The sequence below is a fragment of the Sus scrofa genome, chromosome 18 (genome assembly GCF_054392235.1).
Source record: "Sus scrofa isolate SSC_HxYL_T2T_F1_AM1 chromosome 18, Sscrofa_HxYL_maternal_Yorkshire_Landrace_v2.0, whole genome shotgun sequence".
Classification (NCBI taxonomy): domain Eukaryota; kingdom Metazoa; phylum Chordata; class Mammalia; order Artiodactyla; family Suidae; genus Sus; species Sus scrofa.
In genome coordinates, this window is record NC_139400.1 from 29,772,360 (window position 1) to 29,797,035 (window position 24,676).

The window sequence follows — 24,676 nt, forward strand, 5'->3', positions numbered from 1 at the left end:
CCCCAGCATTTCCCCAAATCAGGGCTCTTCCTTCCATAGTTCATTCACGTCTAGATGAGTTGTTCTGTTTTTGTTTATTTCACGTTGCACACCCTGACTGGGTGGCAGTAGCGCTGCAGTGTCATTGGCTTTGCTGGGCACACACTCACTGCTTTTCATACAGTCCCCTCATCAGTCAGGTGAGGTACATTGTTGGCACTCGATGCTGCATTCACTGTAAACAAAAGATAGTTAAACCGTCTTCAAAAACTATCCTTTGTAGCATCGCAGAGCCTGCAGGTCTGTATCAAGCCATGGTGAGGGAAGGACAGGGTTAAAGTTGTCAGGAGATACCACATGAAATTTAGAAAGAAGAGGAGGGAAAAGTTTGATTTCCTTGCTTAGAGCCCTTGGTAGTCCAGGATCAGAACAAGTATACCTCCCCCAAACATGGGATGGCAGATGGTGCTTCCGTCCAGAGGCTTACTCTGCCAAATTGCTTACCCCTGAAGAAAAGAGGATACGGGAGCCTGTGCAGCTTCTGCTCACAACGTCCATGCTTGTGAAGGTGGGTTTCCAAGCCACATGGGAGCAGAGTTCACCGGCGTGGATAAGTTCTGTAGAGGCCCGATGAGGTACAGCTGAGGGGAGAGGAATGGGATGTGGAGGCACTGTTGCCTGCTGCCCGATGTGCCATTCAGATGTGGGCCTTGCCAGATGCCCTTGGGAATAAAGTTTTGGCGACTCCAAGGGGGCAGATGGGAGGGAGGGCTGTTCTCTCCCTCGCAGGCACCAAACGATTCCCTGCCTATGGTACAGAAAGCAATAACTTCCACGTGGAAGTTCATGGTCAACACAGTATGGGGTGGATGCTCACAGGAAATAATTATTTCAATAGGTAAAGAAAAAATGTAATTTCACGCTTGTCAGCGGAAGCGGTATTTTGGAAAGCTCATGCTTTCCGAAGCTGTGACACAAGAGAATCCAGTCTGTAACAAGAAAACGGAGTTTGAAAGAAAAGGTAGGATGCTCCTAAAATTTGTCTTGTCTGGAAGAAAGATCAGGTTGCTCAGGTGACCAGCTTCCTCAGGGCTCAGGAATGGGCCTTAGCTGAACAATACGCTCTCAATTTCCCATGAAAATTTTTTTGGGGGGTGGGGTGCCAAGACAATGCATTTACTGATCCGGAAAAAAAAAAGTGGTCTTCAACAATGTTACTCCAGGATTCACCATTGAAAAGTTATCATGTGCAAAAGAAAGGCAGAGAAACAGAGCACAGGACATACATTTGATATCAGTGAATCAGGCCTCATCATTGGAGGAGGCAGTGCATGCCTGTATCTTCTTGCAAAGCAAAATCAAATGCTCAGTGTCCCCAAGAGAGGAAATTCCCTCAGGCAGATGAGACTGTGGTGTTTCTTCTGTATTTCAGGCCAAGCAAAACCCCTGAAGACAGAAGAATCACATCCCTTAGACAAGTGATGGAATTTTGAGCAATAAGAGAGGCTGGTGGGGTCCCTCATGCTTGGTGCAGGCCTATCATTTAGGCATCAAACGTGAATTTATCAGAAACTTCCTGCCGCCTTTCCGTAGAAACTCTTTAACTTCCAGCAACCTGTGAATTTGTTGAGGGAAAAAAATTAAACTGTAAGCTTTGTCAAAGTGGCAATGCTGGGAGTTCCTGTCGTGGCTCAGTGGAAACAAATCCATGGGGATGCAGTTTCTATCCCTGGCTTCATTTAGTGGGTTAAAGATCCAGCGTTGCTGTGGCCATGGTGTAGGCTGCCAGCTGCAGCTCTGATTCGACCCCTAGTCTGGGAACCTCCGCATGCCATGGGTTTGGCCCTAAAAAGACAAAACAAAAACAAACAAACAAACCCAAAGCCACAATGCTAGTACAACCCAGGTGTTGTTTTTTTGTTGTTGTTTTTGGATTTTTTTTTTTGTTTGTTTGTTTTTTTGCTTTTTTTAGGGCTGTACCCACAGCATATAGAGGTTCTCAGGCTAGGGGTCAATTCAGAGATATAGCTGCTAGCCTGCACCACAGCCATAGCAACGCAGGATCTGCAACCTACACCACCACTCACGGCAACGCTGGACCCTTAACCCACTGAGCTAAGCCAGGGATTGAACCTGCAACCTCATGGTTCCTAGTCAGATTCATTTCTGCGCCACAATGGGAACTCCCAACCCAGGTGTTCTTTGACCTGTCTCAAAATTATACTTTCAATGCAAAGGTGCCATAAAATAACAAGATCTGGTGACCACAGCTTACTTGACACCTGTCTCTAAGTATAAAAATAATTCTTTTAATAAGTATAAGATAAATATTCCAAATTTTAAGAAAACAGTGTTTTTTATTTCTTAATAGTACATAAAAGAGTAGAATCTTAGGTTCTGAGAAATGTGCTCGTTTTTCTGGAATCTTGGGTCTAACACAGTGTGAGGCAGCTTGGGGCGTCCCGGAAGAGGCTCCTGGCTGATTGGAAGAATGAATGGTGCTGAGGCCCCCAGAACTGGACGCGTTTGTCCTGGGCACTCAGGTGGGGTCCCCACAGCTCTACGGAGTCCTCTTAAGTTTTGAATTTGCTCCAGTTATTTGACGTACTAATAGCCGAAGAGGACCTGGGGGCCCCATGGGAGGAGACTTAGTTATGCAGAAGGAAGGAGAGGCAGTAGCTCCAAATGTGACGTCTCTTTCTGTCCCAGCACCAGCTTTGGGAGGTGGTGTAGCTGAGAGGTTAGAACCATGTGAACTGGAGTCAGGCCAATACAGGGGCTATGGGTGACTTGATGTGTGGCCTTGACGGAGCTATTGCCTGAGTCTCAGGAGCTTCCCCGTAAAATGATGATAATAAAGGAGCTCCGATACAGTAGGGCCAAGTGCTAAGCACAGCAACCAGCACATAATAAAGGTCCAGTGAATAATGCTATCGTGAGGGTTAAAGACCTGAAGAATGCCTGTCTCCCCCTCTAAATTGTAGGAGAGGACATTTGGTGGAAAATGATGCGAGTCAATTTTAGTCACCAGAATGGCTAAAACTACAAAAACTGGCCACGCCGAAGGTCAGCGAGCATATGGAGCCACCAGAATTCCCTTATGTTCATGGTTGCTGGGAGTGTCATGCGGTTCAATTGCTTTGGAAAAAAGTCTGGCAGTTTCTTCTAAAATGAAATACACATCCACCCAATGACCCAGAACTTTCATTCCTAGGTATTTACCTAGGGGACTGCATCAATATGTCTTTCCAAAGACATATAACTTGTACAAGTATATTCATAACAGCTTTACGCAGAATAATTAATACTGGCCACATCCGAGGTGTTCTTTAAGAGGAGAATGGACAGACTGTGGAACATGCAATGGACTATTACCCAGAAGGCAAAGGAATGAACCTCGGGTGCTCACAAACACATGCATGAATCTCAAAACCACTCTGCTGAGTAAATGAAGAAGCCTCCCATGAAAGCACACATCACGTATGATCCCATTCTAAGAAATGTTAGAACAGGCAAAACTGATCAATGGGGGAAAGCAATCAGAGCAGTGGTGGCCTCTGGGGCGGGGGATGGGTTTTGACTGGAGGGACACCTGAGGGAAGGTTCTGGGGTGATGGCAGCGTTTTGTACCTTCACAGGGGTTTGGGTTAGGCAGGTGTGTGCATTTGTCACCATGCAATAAATGGATTCAAATGTGTGCATTTCACTGAATGTAAACTTTATATCAAAGAGAGAAGAACTATAAACATGTATTGAACTCCAGTTGATGGTACACCTGCCGATGTGTTTAGGAGCAAAGTACACGGACGTCTGCAACTTAGGTTGAAATGCATCAGAAATAGGACAGATGATGGATGGGGAGAGGGACGGAGAGATGGATCAATATGTTATAATGCAAATGACGTAAAGCGTTAATTGTCAAATTTCGGTGAGAGCATACAGACCTATGTTGTATGATTAGTTCCCCTTTTCTGTATGTTTGAAAAGTTTTGTCATAAAATGATAGGGAAATAGTGCATATTTACAGTCATTCCTCTTCCTGCAGTTGGGAGATGAGGCATTTATCCTCCAGTCAGGCTGGCTACTCTTCAGTTTTCCTCCTTCCCACAAAGTTCTGTTCTACTTCCAGTTCTTTGCTTTCAGGGTTCAAGTTCTGGTATTTCCTATGCACTCTGCAGCATTTGAATGCTCTGGATGGCTTGACCTCTCGGCTTCTCAGGAATTGATGGCAGTTCCTTGGGTCTCACCTGTGTTTCTTTGAGTCTCCTGCATTCTCCCAGTGTCTTCCCTGCCTGGATGGTTCTGCCTTCACTGCCCACAGATATCACCTAAGAGGGCGAGTGGAGGGGAGAACCTGGTACTCCCTGGTCGTTGAGTCTATTCAATGCCCCTTCTTTTGTTTTTTTGGCTGTGCCTGTGGCATGTGGAAGTTCCCTGGCCAGGGATTGAATCCAAGCCACAGCAGTGACCTGAGCTGTACCAGGGGCAATGCTGAATCCTTAACCTACTGTGCCACAAGGGAACTCCTTCATGCCCCTTCTTTTTTTGTTTGTTTGTTTGTTTGCTTTTCAGGGCTCCAGGTAAGGCATATGGAAGTTTCTGGGCTAGGGTTCAAAATGGAGCTGCAGCTGCTGACCTACACCACAGCTCACAGCAATGTCATAACCTTAATCCATTGAGTGAGGCCAGGGATCGAACATGTATCCTCATAGATCCTAGTTGGGTTCCTTACTGCTGAGTCACAAAGGGAACTCCCTCCATGCCCCTTTTTTATAATAATTTTTATTTTGTCCATTATAGCTGATTTGCAGGGTTCTGTCAATTTTCTACTGCACAGTAAGGTGACCCAGTCACACATACATGTATACATTCTTCTTTCTCATATTTTCATGCTCCATCACAAGTGACCAGACATAGTTCCCAGTGCTATACAGTAGGATCCCATTACTTACCCACTCCAAAGACAATAGTTTGCATCTATTAACCTCAAATTCCCAGTCCCTCCTACCCCCTCTCCCTCCCTCTTGGCAACCACAAAATGCCTGTTCTCCATGTCCATAATTTTCTTTGGAAAGGTTCGTTCGTGCCGTATATTAGATTCCAAATATAAGTGAAATCTTATGATATTTGTCTTTCTCTTTCTGACTTCGCTTAGTATGAGAGTCTCTAGTTCCATCCATGTTGCTGCAAATGGCATTATTTTGTTCTTTTTCATAGCTGAGTAGAATTGCATTGCGTATACACACCACATCTTCTTAATCCAATCATCTGTCAGTGGACATTTAGGTTGTTTCCATGTCCTGGTTATTGTGAATAGTTCCATGCCCTTTCTTAATGAATAAGGCTTGATGGCCTTATACACGGTGGTGTCTTTTTGTTTTTACTCTAGGAACTGGAATATGAGATCTGTCTCAAAAGGGTTAGAGCTGGGCTGTTATATTGGCTTTGTCTTGTGTAAAGGATACTAATCTGGAAGGGAAGGGAACCTGACTTCTTGTCCTGCTTTTTCTTCTACTAACTGTGGCCATACAACCCTGGATGCATCATTTGCAGCCTCAGCTTCAGCCTCTTAATCTAGCAAATGAGGGATTGGATTAGACACTGGGTAAGGATGGCTTCAGTCTGAAATTCTGAGTCCAGGTATTTAGATCAATGACTGGCTTCAAAGCCTGCCTTGCCGCTTATTAATTATGTGACCTTAGGCAAATGACTTACATTTGGGGAAATGTGTTTTTCTTATTTGCAAAATGGGACTAATAACAACAATTATAGAGACTTCTTTAAGGGTTAAATTAAATAAAGCATGTAGAGATCTTGCACACATCTTGGCACATAGCAAGAAGTCAAGTCCAATGTTAGCTGCTACCACTGTCCCTCTAATCGTTACTACTCTCCTGCTGCCACTCCCCCCCAACCAGTGTGAACTGGAAAGCCACCCCAAATATATTTACCTCTAAAAGTCCTCCAAAGGCTTCATGTTTCTTTTTCTCTCTTGGAATTTTATTGGATTTTTTTTTTTCAAATTAACAAAGGTAGCTTAAATATTTTCTCTCTGATTTAGATGTTTTAGATATATTTGCAGTAACTTTAGGGGGTATGCCCTTCTATATTTTAGTCATATTGATTTTTCAGAAGGATATCATATTAAAAATAAGGATCCATTTTAATCCACATTCTCTTCATGATCTTTCATCTTCTAAAGGCAAAAATCTTCATATTCTTTCTTCTCTAAATCATAAGGACTAAGCTGAAAAATCAATTCTTTCTAAGAAAGGAGAAAAAGAGCTGTTATTAAGAAGTAAAGAATAGTGTGAGGATGGTATGAGCAGATCAATGGAACCATTGGTGACATCGTTAGTTCCTCACTGAAAACTAAACCCTCACCTCAGGCTGCTACTGATGAACGTCAGTCCCCATTGGAATCAAGCCCCAGAAATACAGGCAAGTCCCCATCAGCCTCAGCTCTTGGGATCTCTGCCTTTTACTTTTCACTCTTAAAAAAATAACTGAGAATATTAACCTACTTAGATAAATGCAGGTCAAAATTATTCTAGCATAATGTATGAAATGTTGCTTTTTTTTTTTTTTTTTTTTTTAAGGGCTACACACATGGCATATGGAGGTTCCCAGGCTAGGGAACCTCTGCTGGCCTACGCCACAGTCACAGCAACGGTGGATATAAGGCATGTCCATGACCTACACCACAGCTCACCGCAACGCCAGATCCGTAACTCACTGAGCAAGGCCAGGGATCGAACATGTGTCCTCGTGGATACAAGTCAGTTTCGTTTCTGCTGAGCCACAATGGGAACTCCAAGGTATGCACTGCTTTTAACTATTCAGTATTCTATACTAATTAGACACCTGTAACTAGAATGTTTAGAAGCCAGAGTGTACAATTTTTAACCCAAGGATGAATTATATTTATAACGAAAATAATAATAAATTTTCCAGAATTCTAGGGACCTAGAATAATGAGTGAAAAGCAAGATAGAAGTATTTAATTAGAAGTCCTTGGAGTTTCCATCGTGGCTCAGTGGTTAATGAATCCGACTAGGAACCATGAGGTTGTGGGTTCCATCCCTGCCCTTGCTCAGTGGTTTAAGGATCCGGTGTTGCTGTGAGCTGTGGAGTAGGTCGAAGATGCGGCTTGGATCCCGCATTGCTGTGGCTGTGGTGTAGGCTTGTGGCTACAGCTCCGATTCGACCCCTAGCCTGGGAACCTCCATATGCCGCAGGAGTGGCCCAAGAAATGGCAAAAAGACCAAAAAAAAAAAAAAAAAAAAAGTCCTTGATATATACAACCCTTGTCTTGAAGTAATCTGTCATCTCATCAAAGAACCTGTGGGAAATATGGACACAGAAGACAGAAGTCTGCAAATGTACATTTGTTATAACTTTGGAGCCAAACCCTGAGGTAAAACCTTAGCGTGTAGGATTCCTTTGGTGGCCACAAGAGGCAGCTGTGCATCTAGGACTGAGCAGTATGAAAGACTGCTCTTTCTCTGAAGTTCATTTCCAGTCTCGGGCCTCGCCACTAATAGCAAGGAAAGGCCAGTTAGAGCAAGCGGCCCCGGATCCCTCGCTAGGCCTGGTCAGGCTGGCATAGATGTCCTCGGGTGGGAGGGAGGTTGCCTTTCTACTTGAAAGGCCCCCAAGTTTCCTGCAGCTCACTAGATCCAACTGGGTGTAAAGAAAGCCTGGGGCAGAGGGTAGAGATAAATACGGTTCGGAGAGCCGTGTGGCTGTGGCTAAGCTGCTGGATCCTGAGTACGACTTCATGCTATGACCCCTCGAGGGCGCAGGGTTGCAGCCAGTGCTGTTATTAGCACAACTCAGGACACCTCCTGAGCTGACAGGGGAAAGTTCTCAGTGAGTCAGCTTGGGAAGGGGCAAAAAAGTGAAGAGGAGTCAATTCCATGCCCCCTTCTTTGCTCCCCCCGCCAACCGCCCCGCCTCCCATTTTCACGGCTTGAGAACTTGAGAGCGATGAAGGCAGTATTCTGAAAGGGACCCCAAGAAGAGGTTTCTCCGATAATCAATCTGAGGAAGCATATTCTTCAGTCAGCCTTACAAGGCTGAAAACGGCCACCTACAACTGTCACTAGGGCATCAGGTTGGGAATATCAGTATCTTTTCTGAGGAGGCTGACACAGGTGTGTCACTTATATAGGTTAATACACGCTACAACGATGAGACGTATTTTTCTTTTATAAAAGATTCAATGTAGAGCATCTTTAAGAAACAAACTTCCCAAGAGGAGGTGGGTCGGTTTATATTCAGCTTTTTGGGAATAAATGTGTATCAATCACATATGGCAAGAATTAGTCCTATGAGATACTGTTTTGGGAACATAGTTTAGGCCTTAGTGAGAAAAACCTACCAATAAATCAAATGTAGTATCAATGTGTTTCAGAGACGTCAAAGCAGAACTGTGGTTCTAACCACAGACACCATATCTAGACTAATTTTCCTAGAGACGTAATCCCCCAGGAATCAGAATGAGGTGAGCAACAGTGAGATTCTTTTGTTGAACCTGTTATAAAATGAGAAGGTTTGTGTTAGATCCAGAAAGAGGACAGGTGACAGCAGGACTCCCACTGTATTCCTGTATTATTTGTAAAAGCCAAGTCAAGTCAATCATCTTTTTTTTTAAGAATATGACTGCCTTTTATCTTACTTGTTTACTCTTTAAAAGTAATTTTACTGTTTAGCATATTTATACTATTTTAGACTTTAATCAGAATTTGTTTTACCATCAGACAGAATACAAATTATTATTTCTGTGTATGTATATATTATTAATTATATTGAAATCTAAAAAGGCAGGATGTTATGCATTTTGATTTTGTTCTTTTTGTTGTTTTTTAGTTAAGAAAATGTTGGGCAGTTTTAATGAACATTTTTCGTACACCAGTTAAGGCAATCATCTTTTATTTTTTGCTACCCTCTGCCCATTATGCTGGGTAGTAGAGAACGGAAGACAATCCCTAATTTCAAAGAATTGTAAAGCTTATTAAAGGCTAAGCCTAAATATGAAACTAGTGTAGTTTACAGATGCTCTAAACTCATTTACTAGCTGTATGACCTTATTTAACCTGTATATGCCGACAGAAGCCCCACCACTGTAACAGTCTGGAGGAGCAGGGATAGTGAGCAGGAGCCCCCAGAACTGCCCTGGCCCCTGAGTACTTCGGAGGGAGCTGCCTGGGGCAGAGGGCAGCATCCTGCCAGCTGCTCCACCCTTTGGGGTGGGGCTCTCTCTTGGGGCCACTGAGGTGGGCAGGGGACTAATGATAGTAGTTGTCTTATAGGCTTGTAAGAATTAAATGAAGAGTTCCCATCGTGGTGCAGTGGAAATGAATCCGACTAGGAACCATGGGTTATGGGTTCGATCCCTGGCCTTGCTCAGTGGGTTAAGGATCCGGCATTGCCGTGAGCTGTGGTGTAGGGTGAAGACATGGCTCAGATCTGGTGGTGTTGTAGCTGTGGCGTAGGCCTGTGGCTGTAGCTCTGATTAGACCCCTAGCCTGGGAACCTCCATATGCTGCCTAGGTGCAGCCCTAAAAAGCAAAAAAGAAAAAAAAGAATTAAAGGAGCTAATTTATGCAGAGTTATTAGACGAGTTCCCTGACATAAGTAGATGTTCAATAAGAGTTCACAATTACCATAAAACAATCCCGCAGAGCACTAGGCCAGTGCTAGATCATGTGAAAGAAGATGGTCTGAAAGGCCCTGAATTGCATCAAAGCCACTGCCCGGGTATAGAAAGCAGTTAAACTACTCCCTTTCTGAAAGAACCTACATTTTGCAGTAGTTATGATTAAATGTAAACCTGTAAAGGAAGCATTGCAAATTGTGTTCCTCGAGTTAAACAGTATATGCCGTAGACGCTGTACTTTTCCTGATCACTCTCACCCTGGGAAATCACTCAGTGAGGAAGAACTTGACTCAGGGCCCAGGACTGTTGTGAGGAAGCCCCCCTCCACCCCCCCATCCCCGGCCCCCGCCCCAGTGCGGGCCCCTCCCTCGCTGTCACTTTGCACACACGGCTGGCAACAGGTCTTCTCCAATCAGGGACACAGCTTGGTTACTAATCCCTTTTACTCCAATTTCCTAAACAACCGTGTGTGATGCGATTTTTCTAAAAATTTGGCCACAACTTACTCTATGAGGACAGGGAAAAAAGAAATGGGGAAAGTTCACAGTTAAAAAGCAAAATTCTGAAGTTTTCCAAGGTTAAATGTCCCTCTTGAGACTGACTATGAAATTAGAATCCCCAGCCTGCAGCTGAAAGAGAGGTGAGAAGCAGGGAGAAGCAGACATCTGAAAAATACTTAATGAGTACTTTGTTTATGGCAGGCATGGTATTTACATAATTACAAAATTCAGCTGCTTAAAAAAAATTGCAGTCTTTAGAACAAAATGAACAGGGGAAGGTAATCTTGCCAATTCAAGGTAACTCAATCACCATGAAACAGAGTTCTCCTTTCTCCCATAGCTGTGAGTTCCAAGGGGCTTATCCACCATCCTGGCATCTGAGGAGGGTGCCTGGACTGTCTTGTTCTTTTGTGGGCATCTACATTGTTGTGGCTTCTCATCTGCTCTCTTAGGCACAGGCCACACATGGCAAACGTTCCCACAAAGTTCAGCATCTCCTTCTCCAGATTTGGTCCTAACCGTGGCTCTTGCTGGGACGTGCTATTCTGATTGTCCCTAACATCTTCCAGGTCCCTGCTGGCCCATCTGCAGTCTCACCTGGGAGTCAGCTTGTCTGGAACCACAGTTACCCCTCTGTAGCTTTACTGGCTTTTAATCCTCAGGTGCCTTCAATGCCTCTCTGGGTTTTTTAGAGGCCCAAAGAATTGAGGTGGGGGAGTAGGGTTCATCTTAGACCCATGTCTGTTAACAAAGAAGAGAGACACTGACCAGTAAAAAAGGCAAGGTGCCATCAGCTGATGGGGTGGCAGGAGAGTCCTCTGCGCTGTGTCTACCAAGAGTTTATCAGCGCAGGGCAGATTTGGACCAAGAATCGAGGCCCCCCCGCAAAGACACCATCTCAGTTCAAGGTCTGTTTACACCTGTCAGGCCTTGAGACATAACCACTGGCTTCTGGGAAACCGCCCTGGATGGGAGATGCGGCTGCATCTTGGAAGCAAGCCGGTTCTCAGCACAGGTCGGAGCAGCGTGAGACCTGGGGTGGGGTTGAGTCAGCCAAGAACAGACACAGATGGAGCTGGTTACAGCATTGAGGGCTCCCTGAGGGATGCGTTAAAGGGGCACACAGGATAGAACAGGCAGCAGGCTACTTGTGTGTGACCTTTGATCTCCCTCTTGCCGTTCAGAAACTGCACTGACAGAAGTTTCTTCTTCCGGATGATATTAAGATGAGACCTAATCACCTCTCTGCAAGATCTCTGTGTAAGCGCCGCAGCTCCAGCGCCGCTCAGCTTGCCGCCTAGGTTTGTGAAAAGCTTGGTCCTTTCTTTGTTTTCTCTGCTTTGTTCCTACTGAACCACCAACGTGCGCAGCTGAGCTGCATTTGCTGGCTATACCCCCTCCGGGCCAGCCTGGGAGGGAAGTGAAGTTTGAGAGCTTCATTATTACCTATCATCCCCGAAAACTACAAAAACCCTGTTGTGCTGCCGCTAAGATTTGCTGTAGGGCCGTAACAGCCTTTTTAAGAAGGTAAGATTAAAAAAAACCAAAACGGCTGGAAAACCTATAATATTTTGACAATTTTTCGGCAAGTTTTACTTCTATCATTTATGGAAACTAACAACTAGGTGACTTTAAAGGTATATTTCTTACAAGAGTAACTAGAAGGTCAAGGTTAACCTCTTCTATCTTATTTAGGAATGCCAAGCGTCTGATGACTCTTTGCAAGTACAACTTCCATAGCTGGCTGTCCTCTGAGTTCATGTCGATGGAGTCCCTTACTAGTGAGATGCCCCCAGGGGGGCCTAATTTTATTAGTCCGGTAACTGTAGCTGATCCTGAGGGAGGAGAAAAGGGAAGAGAACCAATTTGCATTGAGTGCCTAATATAAGTGAGCTGCTGTGCTAGGTGCTCAATATTTGTTATCTCAGTTACTATCCCCCACAGTTTTGCCAAGTCTATGTTACTGTGCCATTGCGTAGGGGAGGAAAAGGAGGCTCTGGGAATGCCTGTGACTGGACCAAGGTAACATAGCTGCTACATCGGATTTGAGTCCAGGATCCAGAACCCTCTCTCATTTTATTATGTATGTGGCTTTGGGTGGCCCACATGGACCAACTTTATTCCAGATTCCAGCGCAGAGTGATAGTTTAGGACAACTTTGGAAAAACATTACTCCCTCCATTTCTACTTGGTTCACAAAATTCATGTTAGTTCTATTCTATTAGTGGTACTGCCCACCCATCCTCCTAGACATTCTTGCCAACTCTTATCTTTTACATACTAATCTAAGCTTCCGTTTATGGCAAACACAATGTCACCTCAAACAGGGTGATGGGGAGTTCTCTTGTGGTGCCGTGGGTTAAGGATCTGATGTTGGCACTGCAGTGGCTCAAGTTGCTGCAATGGCATGGGTTCATTCCCTGATCTGGGAACTTCCACACACTGCAGGTGTGGCCAAAAAACCAAAACCAAAACAGGTTTATGGGATTATCTATAAATGTCATCAAAGGAAGCTAGTAACCCTTCTTTTTCGGTTTTCCAATTAGGTCACCGATGTTTCTACATTAATGGCTAGACTTACATCAGTAGTACCTGCTCCAAAATAATACCTATTAACAACAATACCTCTCAAATATATTCGGTTTTTTTTCAGCGCAGCATTTATAATGATTCACCCACTACTAACCTCTCATTGTCAATTTTTTATCACCGACAAATTGTTGCCTTCGAAACAGTTCATCATAAAGGACACACACAACACACACATGCATATTGCTCAGGGAACGATTGCTATCCACAGAAATGAACTCTGAGAATATCTTTCAAAACAGATTGATAATTATTTGGTCATATTGATAATGAAATTATCAAAAAGTAAATGACCTTTGATCACGACTTTGGTAGCATTTATGTGCTACCCATGTAATGAACTTTGTTAATATCCTTTATTTTAACATGGATATTGCCACTTGTAGGTGGCAGTGTCTGCAGAGATATTTGTTAAGGCAAATGGTAAATTATGTTATTTTTAATGCATGATCTGTAAATTTATTTGTTCATTCATTGTTTCATTCATTCAATTATTTTGTTTTCAGAGGGCAATCCTGGTCTAGGACATTGGCCAGAAATACTGTACAAACTTCAGTTACACGAGCAGCAAAATATTAGGGCTTTTCCAGTCAAGTGGTTGCCATTAAATGGCTGGTTCATCCAATGGGTTGCTACAAAGATCCTGGACTAAACTTATGAAGGGAAAGAATAAGAGAAAACACCACTTAGGTACTTTGAAGTTTGTTTCTCCTTAGCTCAAGATTAATAGCAGTAGGACAAAACGTGGTGGGATTGGTCCCTGGTGAAACACACACCGCTGAGCTTCTGCCGATGAACAATATCCCAAATGCATTATTTAGGCAAAGCAAAACAACATTAAACAAATATATGTAGAGCTAGCACTGCAAGGTGAGTCTTGAACTGGGGTGTCTTTGCCATTCAGAGTCCTGTGTTGACTTTAATATCTAGGTTTCTCATTGTGCTTACTAGAGGAATGGAGAAAAGTATGTACTCCATATTCCTGGAAGCAGAGCCTTCTAAAAGCTATTTTTAAAATGGCAATTATATGTTGAACGCCCTGAGTGACTATCATGCTTCCTAAAGCATATATTAGGGAGTTAGAAGTCTTATTTTCCGAAAAGAAGGCCAATAACTGCACAGTTTTCCGCAGAGCAATAGGGTATCCATAATAAACCATTTCATTAAAAGTGCTAAATACTTACATTGCCTATTGCTTAATTTAAACGGCACATGTGGCTATAGTCCGTCCTGAACACAGTGATGGTTACTAATTTTAACACATTACTATTCGTGGGGGTTTTTTTCTTGTAACAGAAGGAAAGAAATTTTGCTCTTTCGGTTTCGTAAATGCGAACACCGAGAGCAGGACCAAGTCCCCTCACATGCTTCTCTGCACCTTCCCCACTCAGTCTCCATCCTCTGGCTCTTAAGCAGCAAAGTCCCCAAACACATACGGTTCCCTCTGTAACTGCCCGCACAACAGAAATTAAAAATGTAAAAGGAACATAAGGTTCTTGGCCTTCCCGTCCATCCTCATGGGAGTAGATTTATGGAATCAATAGGCCCTGAATTTGCAGTGTTCTGGTCAGAAACGTCTTCAATCTTCTCACCACTCTTCCTTCATTACAGAAATAAAAGTTAGGGAGTATGGTTAAATTTTTCTGGAAATCTCTCAGAATACAGGATTGATCTGAGAACTTGCAAGGAAAACGTTAATTTTTTTTTTTTAACTTTAAAAAAATGTTGGAGTTCCCGTCATGGCTCAGTGGTTAACGAATATGACTAGGAACCATGAGGTTGCGGGTTCGATCCCTGGTCTTGCTCAGTGGGTTAACGATCTGGCATTGCCGTGAGCTGTGGTGTAGGTTGCAGACGCGGCTCAGATCCCAAGTTGCTGTGGCTTTGGCATAGGCTGGCGGCTACAGCTCCGATTAGACCCCTAGCCTGGGAGCCTCCATATGCTTTGGGAGCGGCCCTAGAAAAAGGCAGAAAGACAAAAAAAAAAAAAAGTTTAATTTGAAACGGGGTACTGAAATGTCTTCTTTCCTTCATATTAGCAAGTAAATTATTTGCTGTCTTAGCTGAAAAGTGATTATACCCCAAATTATGTTTCTGAAATAGAAAGAGTTCATAGTTTAGTCTTTTAAGATTGTAAACACTCGAGTCTTATAATTCACTTTAAATGAGTGAGCATTTATCTACTAGAGGCTGAGGGAGGCTTTCTAGAGGTTCATCATCTGGTAGGCAAGAGAGAGGTGTATCTGCCAAAATAATTCTGATACCAGGAAAGTTGGTAAAAATTATACGAGAAAATGATTGTAAGATGTGTTGTAAAAACATGTTTGCAATTAATTCAAGATGTTATACTCTCCAAACTGTAAAGCTAGAAGGATGTTTAGAAGTCATTGGGTTCAATTCCTCATGTACAAGATGAATCTAGAAAATCCTGTTGTGGCAAATAGGAAGACTAGTACGGTAGTGTCAAAAGGAAGGACTCGAAGAGGAGTCAATTTCCAGAGGACTCCACTGGCCAAAGATGGGGCAGTTTGGGCTTTATAGGGACACTTGGTGAATCAAAAGCTATGTATTTTAAATTAATGAGTTCATAATGACGTAAAATGATTGCTCATACTGAGAGGATGACAGGAAACAAATTTATGATTTTCAACAATATCTTAGAACTCAATACTTTTTTTTCCCAATTTTTTTAAAAGGGAAAGAATCAAGCATTTCCTATACAAACTATATATCAGTGGGTACAGTGGTAACTAAATAGTGGATGAGCTAAGCATTATTTATAAAAATATTCTAGCTAATCAGTGAAGACAAAATGTAGAGGTAGAATATCACAGTTTCACTACTCCCAGTGAACTAATGGATCTGGCAATGAGCTGTGAACATCAAAAAGACAGAGACAACAGGATCCCCCAGAGACTTACAAAGGGACTGAACCTGAGTCTGATCCAGCCTCCAGCTCCAGCTGTCACTGCTCAGGACATGCAGAGGAAACCGTGCTGAACTGCACCGTGAGTGGGCAGCCAGCAACATCCAGCCCGTGGGAAACCAGGTCAGACTGGATGACTACTCCACCAGCATGTAAGGAAGAGGAAAAACTAGGAAGGGAAAATCTGTAGATTAAAAGAGGTTTGAGAGCCATCGTAACGTTTTAAAAATGGGCAAAACCAAACTATTCAGTCTAAAAATACACACATGATCAATAAAAAACCAAAAATGTAAGGTCGTAAGAGCTGTGAAAGGTAAGCTAGATGAACTTTTGGAGTCAGGGAGGAGGCTGCAATTGGGGTGGGACATATGGGTGGGCTTCTGCAGTGAAGGTTGGCAAAGGACAGTTTCTTTTTTTTCATATACATATATTTTAATGATTTTTACTTTTGCCATTATAGTTGGTTTACAGTGTTCTGTCAGTTTCTACTGTACAGCAAAGTGACCCAGTCACACACACATATATATATATTTATACATTCTTTTTTCTCACATTATCCTCCATCATAATTGACTAGATCTAGTTCCCTGTGTTCTACAGCAGGATCTCATTGCTTACCTACTCCAAATGCAACAGTTTGTATCTATTAACCCCAGACTCCCAGTCCGTCCCACTCCCTCCCCCTCCCCCTTGGCAACCCCAAGTCTGTTCTCCAAGTCCCTGAGTTTCTTTTCTGTGGAAAGGTTCAGTTGTGCCGTATGTTAGTTTCAAAGGGCGTTTCTTGACCTAGATGATAGTTATAACATTCATTAAGCTATATATTGGTTATGTGTGGTTTTCTGTATCTGTGTTTCATTTCACAGTAAAAAGGTACAAGAAATTCTATATGGTCCATGCTTTCTAAAGCCTAAGACAACCCATCAGTTTCAGTGTTACCTTTCTCTGCAAATTCCACTCTGTGTCTGTTTCTCAATATCTCAGCTCATTTGTAAGTTGGGCCTAATAAGTAGGTTGATTACACATCTTGGTTTACCTGGGACAAGTCCCAGATTTTGTCTGTGCCTTCTCAGAAATGTCTCAGTTTGGACAGTAAAGTATATGGCCACTCTCCTAATAAATAACACTATCTCCTTTCTGTCCGGGTTCAGACTTATTGAGAAACAGTCTAGGAATCAGACTACTGACAGCAAAATGTCAGCTTAATAGCTGATAAAGCTGTTGGAGAATATAACTTTAGTTCTTGCTAATATGTTTGTCCAAAATTAGGCAGATTTATACCTAAATACAGGCAGTGCTGCACCATCATGCCCCCACTGCTCCCTCCTGCACCCCCTGTGGGGCCTGCCCACATCGTGGAACCTCAGAGGGATAAACAAGGGGTGGAAAGAAAGGCCAGTGGTGTTGCTCTGCCCATGCTTCCTCCAGTGCTTTGGCTTTTGTTATCTTTCCTTGACTTGAACATTTTTGGAAAGTATTGACCTGTTATTTTGTAGAACGTCACTCAATTTGCATTTTTGGATGTTTGCTCATGATTTAATTTAGGTTATGCATTTTTGGCAAGAATACCACTGAAATATAATGTCCTTTTCCGTACATCATGTGGCAAGGCACATGGCGTTAATTGACCCTTTTACTGGTGATGTTGACTAAGTGACTTGAAGGAGATGTCAGGCTTCTCCAAAAACATACTCCTTTCTCCATTGTAATTAATATGGATCTTATGGAGAGATACTTTGGGACTCTGCATATCTGCAGGGTATTTGTTCTAGGATTCCTGTGGATACCCAAATTCAAGGATGCTCAAGTCACTTTTATAAAGTGGTGTGGTATTTGCATGAAATTTGCATATAATCTACATACATCCTTCCATATACTTTATTTTTATTTCTTGATTTCAGAAAAATTTTTAATGGTGCAGTATTTACATGTAATTTGCATGTAATCTACACACATTTTTCTGTATACTTTTTTCTTCCATATACTTTAAATCACTTCTAGATTACTTATAATAACTAAAACAATGTAAATGCCATGTAAACAGTTGTAAATATAATGTAAGCTTGATGTAAATAGTTGCCAGTACAGGGAAAATTCATATTTTGCTTTTCGGAACTTTCTGAAATTTTTTTTTTTTTTGTCTTTTTGCTATTTCTTGGGCCGCTCCCGCGGCATATGGAGGTTCCCAGGCTAGGGGTCGAATCGGAGCTGTAGCCACCAGCCTACGCCAGAGCCACAGCAACGCGGGATCCGAGCCGCGTCTGCGACCTACACCACAGCTCACGGCAACGCCAGATCGTTAACCCACTGAGCAAGGGCAGGGACCGAACCCGCAACCTCATGGTTCCTAGTCGGATCCGTTAACCACTGCGCCACGATGGGAACTCCCTGAAATTTAAAAAAAAAAAAAATTTTCCATCTGCAGTTGGCTGAATCCATAGATATAGAACCCAAGGACGTGGTGGGCTGGCTGTAATTATCCTCTTTCTCATCAGATTTTCACTTATGATTTTAGCATTTGTCAATGATTTTTGATTAAAACAATTATTACTACAGTATCTATTAAATAATTGTTTTGATATAGTAAAACAATCATTACTATAGTATAGTAAGACATTCTTTTTTTTGTTATTCCTTCATCCAACACTTATTACCTAGAAATCTGCTGTAATGAAGAGCCTTCTCTTCACCCATTCACTCTATTTCTTTATGTAACTGTGAACTCTTGGACTCTTATTTTAGTCCATGGGTTACAATCTGTCACTATCCTTTTTTGTTGTTGTTACTCCAGTTGCCCCAGATCTGACCACTGGGAGCCTCTTCAAGTTGGCTACTGTGTCTTTTTAACATATTTGAAGTGGTGGTTCCTATTTGAACCAAGGACATGCTAAAAATATTGACTCAGGTCCTGAAAAGATATGAATCTGGAGACTTCTGGAGGCTCTTTCCTGTCCCTCTTGTAATAGCTTAGAAAGAAGCTGGCCCCTCGGATCCCAGACAGCTCCACGGAGGAGGAGGCCATCCCAGAGACTGACCTCAGGAGAGACCCTCTTTCTAACAAGGCTGTCTCGTCTACCTCCAGTTCCCATGGCTTTATAGGTGTCTAGGTCTCTCCTGGTCCCTTTCAGTGCCTTCCTAACTCTGTAAAGGGGCACAGACACAGGACCCTTCCTTTGGCGCACGTTCCGTGCTGGGTGTGGCTCTGCATGACCCAGGCTGTCTCCTTGCAGGATGGCAAGAGGATGGAGCTCAAAACCCCTGCTGCTTCTTTGCCTGTAAGTTTTTCTTAAAAACTTTATTTTGCACTTACATCCTGCAGTCTCCATGCCCTGTTTTCACAACAGATCCCAAATGCAACCCTATCATTTAGATGTATTCCTGTAATAATTTAAAAAATATTAAGTTGCCCCATGATTGAAATCATTATAAGTGCTTCACTGGACTTATGCTCTGAAAGTTTTAAAACATTATACGTGACATTCTATACTGATTTAGAGTATTCCTACATTTTAGTGGCATGAAAATGAACAACTGCTCAAGCATAATATTATGAGAGTGAAAAATGGATGAAAGTGACAGTACGTCAACAATTAATCTAAGTACAATGTCCAGTGAAACATTACCCGGTCCATATTAAGTTTTGCGGAACTTTAAATTAGATTACTTCAAGCATGGACTCTTAAGAATCAAATATGAGTACAAATTTACCCATTTTTGTGACAAAATGTTTTGTTCAATTTAATTGCTTTTAAGTTTTCATTATTTATTTCTTAGGGCTTCCTGTTTTTGAAAAGAGTTTTTTAAGAATTGAGAAGGATCCCAATAACAGATTCTTTCTGTAGAAGTCGCTTTAGTTTTTCACGTGCCTTATAGATCCTTATAAATATGTTGCGTTATTGCAGAGGCTTTCTGTGAGGGAGGAGCTTGAGTCTCTTGGCATTTAAAGGGGCCAGAGATGTTGTAAGGTGAAAGGAGACAAAGATACGCTAAGAGCGAAAGGAAGAACAGAAGGAAACACGTTTCCAGGAGTCAAAGTCATTATTTGGTTCTATCAGGGCTGAAAGCAGAGAAGGCAGTCTCCTTCTGGATTAGATTTTGGAGGCTGGTGTGGCCTGGTGGGGTTGGGCGGAGGCTCTGAAATCAAACAGACCTGCGTTTTGTCCAATTCCACACTCATGAGCCATGTGACCTTAGGCAAGCTCCCCAAACCTTCTGGAGGGTTATGTAAAATGGCAATGTCTGTTGCACCAAATTGGATCATACTTGCAAATAGCTTAGCATGGTGAGGAGGCCATAAGAACCCTCTGTAAGTGTCTGCTCTTACCATTATCTGAGACCAAACAGTTGGGCTGTCATTTAATTATACATTTACTATCAGCCTGAGACTCTTAGCATGGAAGTGATGCCAGTGAAAGTGACCAATAGATTGGTGGTTTGACAGAAACGGGGAACAGACTCCATTTACATACGCAGATGAATCTGAGGCTGTAAAAGCTTCCTGCCCTGGGCCTTCTCAAGGATCCTGCCCCTCACGGATCACAATGAACTCAGCCGTAACCACTGTGCGGCAGCTGTGGATTCATCAGTGCCTGAAAAGCTGACATATCAAACATGGGTATGAAGCTGCTCAGAGGGCAGAAGAATGTCTTACTGAGGGTACAGTTGGAACCACTGAGAAAAAGGTGTTAGCTTTTCTCACGCAAAGTTTGCCCGCTTGAAGTTCAAATGAACATGTGTGTTGATTTAAAATGCCTGGTGGTGTCATTTAGCTGTTTCTTAAAAAGGCTTTTGAAGGCTTGACTTTAAGCTGTAACTTCAGAGCCTGTCGAGCCAAACAGATGCTTCTGGGGACTCAGGGTGAGTCATGTCCTCCTGTAGCCTGGGTCATTACTCATCGGCTCTTGCTCTAGTGTCCTGGACCAGGCACTGTATCTCTGAGTATGCACAGGGGAGGTACTTTAATGCCAGAGAACCTGGTGCAGTAACCAGAAACGTATTTAGAACTTAAAATGAAAACTCCAATGGGAAGTCCATGATGTAAAGAAATTTCTAGAGCATCCGCCTCAAATTGTCCAGCCGTCGGCTCCCAACATGTTGGTGCCATTGTGCTCAGAATAAAGCTCTTGAGGGAACAAAATCATGACTAATTTAAATTTTTCAGTAAAGGCATTAGTACCTTTGCCTAATAGCGGTAATAGCCGTATCCTGGTGGTATGGTTTATTTTTTGGGGGGGGGGTTCTTATTTTTTAATGTGGATGATATTATGCTGTCTCATACCTTGTTTTCCAAAGATCTTGGAAATAGTTTCTTGCCACACCATGTGGTTGGACTTATTTTATCTTTTCTCTTTGACATGAGAAGCTTTATCTTTGACTGTGAACATTTTAGCCTGATCCATCCACCAGCTGATCAATGAATACGGCAAGTGTGACGCATGTCAGGATTTTTTCATACGTAGAACTCAGGATGTTTATTTCAAAGCCCATTACCATGACAGTAAAATGTTGCTGTCATTCAGTTATAATCTACCTACCACCTACTATGCGACAGGCAGTGATGTAGCTGATGGGATGGAAGAGAAAACAGAACAATAGAGCTGCAGAAATCTCCCTCTGGACTCATCCCTCACACAAACCAGAGTTAGCGGTTGGCACAATATTAGCCCCTTGTTTTCTTTTGGAAACTTTCTCTTCCTTTGGTTTCTAGAAGGTTATGTTTTGCTGGGTTTTTACTAATTCTCCAGTGACCCTGTCCACTGCTGCCCTGATTCTTCCTTCCAAAGCATCCTCAAATACGCGAGCTCCTCCAGACATGACTGTCCACCCTCCCCTGCTCTCTGTGCCTGCCCGGGGCTGACTCACCAATGCCATGTTTTTCCATAGCAAGTATATCCTTGGGACCCCAATGCATCCGGCCCTGAATTTTGGATCCTCGAATCCATTGCCTATCTTCGTTGCCCCCTGGAAGACTCACCAGCATCTCAAATTTCACGTGTCCTTGGCTCACCTTTATTACCCTTTAATCACAAGCGTTGGTGGCTTCTGTCCATGAGAGGTAGCTAGCTTTCTTCCACATCATAGCCACTGTGTGGCCTTTTCGAGAGGAAACGAGACTCAGTTCTGCCTCAGGCGGGAGCGCTATGAGCAGCAGGTCACAGAGGGCCATTCAACCTGCACTTGATGAAGCCCGGACTTTCTGCTATTCTTTTCGGTTTGCTGAAGATGAATGTAGCCATATTCAGGGCAGGATTGAGTGACTCTTCTTTCCATGAAAGGTTTGCTTAAGATGAATGTAGCCATATTCAGGGCAGGATTTAGTGACTCTTCTTCTTTTATTCTCTTTTTTACTTAAAAAAAAATTGAAGTGCAGTTGATTTACAACATTGTGCCAATCTTCCACCATGTTTTATCACAGCGATTGGATGTAGTTCCCTGTGCTATACAGCAGGACCTCATTGCATTTCCAGGTATGGGTTGTTTTTGTGTTGTTTCGGATGGCTATGGCACTCCTGTTTGAATGGATTTTTGCATTTTTCCATGGGTTGCCTCAAGAAATTAGTTTAGCAGGATATTGCCTTGACTAGCATGTAACCGCTCTCATGATTCCTGGAAATAGTTGAAGCCAGGGAGAGGTGTGGCCAGCCCAGCCACCTTGTTAGTTTTCTCCCCACAAAATGCTTAGACTAGCAGGTTAATTAAGAGGAATGTTAACTTTTTCACTCGGTTTTCCCCTTATATATATTCCTGTTCACAGGGCTCAGGGTTATTAACTTAGTGGAGAGACAAGTACAGAAGACAAATTCCTAACTTTGGACTTCCAACAGTTCCAAAACTTTCTTGATGTCGATGGCACAGTGAAGGATTTAAATTGCAGAAGTCTGAGTTCCCGTCATGGCTCAGTGGACATGAATCTGACTAGTATCCATGAGGACGCAGGTTCGATCCCTGGCCTAGCTCAGTGGGTTAAGGATCCAGTGTTGCTGTGAGCAGTGGTGTAGGTCACAGCTACAGCTCCGATTTGACCCCTGGCCTGGGAACCTCCATATGCCATGGGTGCAGCCTTAAAAAAATAAAATAAAATAAATTGCAGAAGTCCAGGTTTTTTGGAAGAGAGGAGGTATTTTGAGTGGCTAAGAGACTGAGAGATTCATAGCACAAGTTCATGTGATAGATAATAAACTTGGAAAGACAGCAGGTGGGTGATCGGTAGGGAGATGGTGGGAGGAGCTGATATGATTCTAGGAGAAGGAACGCCCCTTCCAGCATCCATCATGGACTAGTAGCAGTAACACTACCAAACACATCTAAGCCAAGCATTGTTCTAAGAGCATTATATATGTTAATTCATTGATCCTTCTCAACAAGCTTATGAGCTCTCATTTTGCAGATGAGAAGGCAGGCACAGAAGGGCAAATGATGGGCCCAAAGTCACACCATCAGTAAGTGGCACAGCCGAGTGTTTGCACACAGGCAGTCTGGCCCTAGAGTCCTTGTTTAGCAATGACCTAGCCCTGGCTGAGGATGATAGAGAGCTCAGCTTGGTCGGGGGGGCGGGGGAGGGGGGGCAAGAGCACGCAAGACCTGTGTCTTGCTGCCTGGGTGAAATCTGAGCGTGCAGCAAACCCTCTGGACACGTTGGAACAGCAGCAAAGTAGTGGTAGTGCTGGGCCAGTCTAGGCAAGGAGGGATCTAACAGTTTGAGCCTCCTGCAGCCCAGAGAAGGGCCCACAGGAACGTTTATTGTCCCTGAGAGGATGGTGGACAAGGCTGAGAGAAGTTGAGATGAGGGTTGACTGTCAACAAGAGAAGCACCAAAAAGCCAAGGGTCATAATGGACCTGGGCACAAGGGCTGGGGGTATGCTGGGAGATAGAGATCGGCAGGCAGAGGTGCCCTCATGGGTGCCCAGTGGAGAAGCTGCCCCGATATCAAGTGCCAGGACACTTGCAAAATCATCTTGAGAGATGCAAAGGAGAGGGTGACGTTCTGACATTGTCTGATTTTATCTATGAAATGATTGAAGAATCACTCATTTGAATTAAATTAGAGATTGACTTTACTGCTCTAGAGCTTGTGATTGAAGTCAAATTCAATGATAGGAAAAGTAAAGGCTGTATTTTTGCGCCTTTGCGCACTGGCTTGTGTGTCATTCTACTGCAGTCATACCCATTCAACACAGGAAGCCCCCTTATGAACTTTCTGTCACTTTTTTTTTCTTTTTTGTCTTTTTAGGGCCGTACCCAGGACATATGGAGGCTCCCAGGCTAGGGGTCGCCAGCCTATACCATAGCCACAGCAATGCTAGATCCGAGCTGTGTCTGCGACCTACACCACAGCTCACAGCAATGCTGGATCCTTAACCCACTGAGAGAGGCCAGGTATCGAACCTGCATCCTCATGGATACCAGTCAGATTCATTTCTGCTGAGCCACAACAGGAATTCCCTTTCTGTCATGTTTTCAAATAGAAAGTGCCCCGTCTTGGGCCTCCTTGATGAGATGGACTCTGGATCCCTCGCTTCACATTTCTAGTGCAGGCACAACTCCTTGAAAAGCAATTTCCACTCGATTTCATTTACTTTTCCATGGGTCGGCAGCAGTTAAGGGAAATGAAGGACATTTCGGTGCCGGTGTTGTATTGGTTACCGATACCAAATTATTTCTGGATTAGAAACACTGTGGTTCACATTGTGGCAGTAAAAGTACTTTGCACCCCGTTTACAGATGAGGCCGATGGGTCTGTTTATAGACTTGTATCCCCTAGAGTGTCTTGTAAGTCTGTGAGTTGTTCCCAAGTGCTCTATCTTACATTTGGACCCCCGAGAGAGCTGGAAAAGCAAATGAACAAAGGCACACACATGCACAGAGGTACCTGGTTAATTACGCATCACAGAACTAGACCGGCTCCACGTCTTTTTCTGTTTCTCTCAAAGGTTTTTTTTTTTGGTTGAATTTTTGTCAGAGACACCAAAAGAGCTTATATTTTCTGAATAGAAATAAGAGGTGAACAAAATACCTCCATAAGA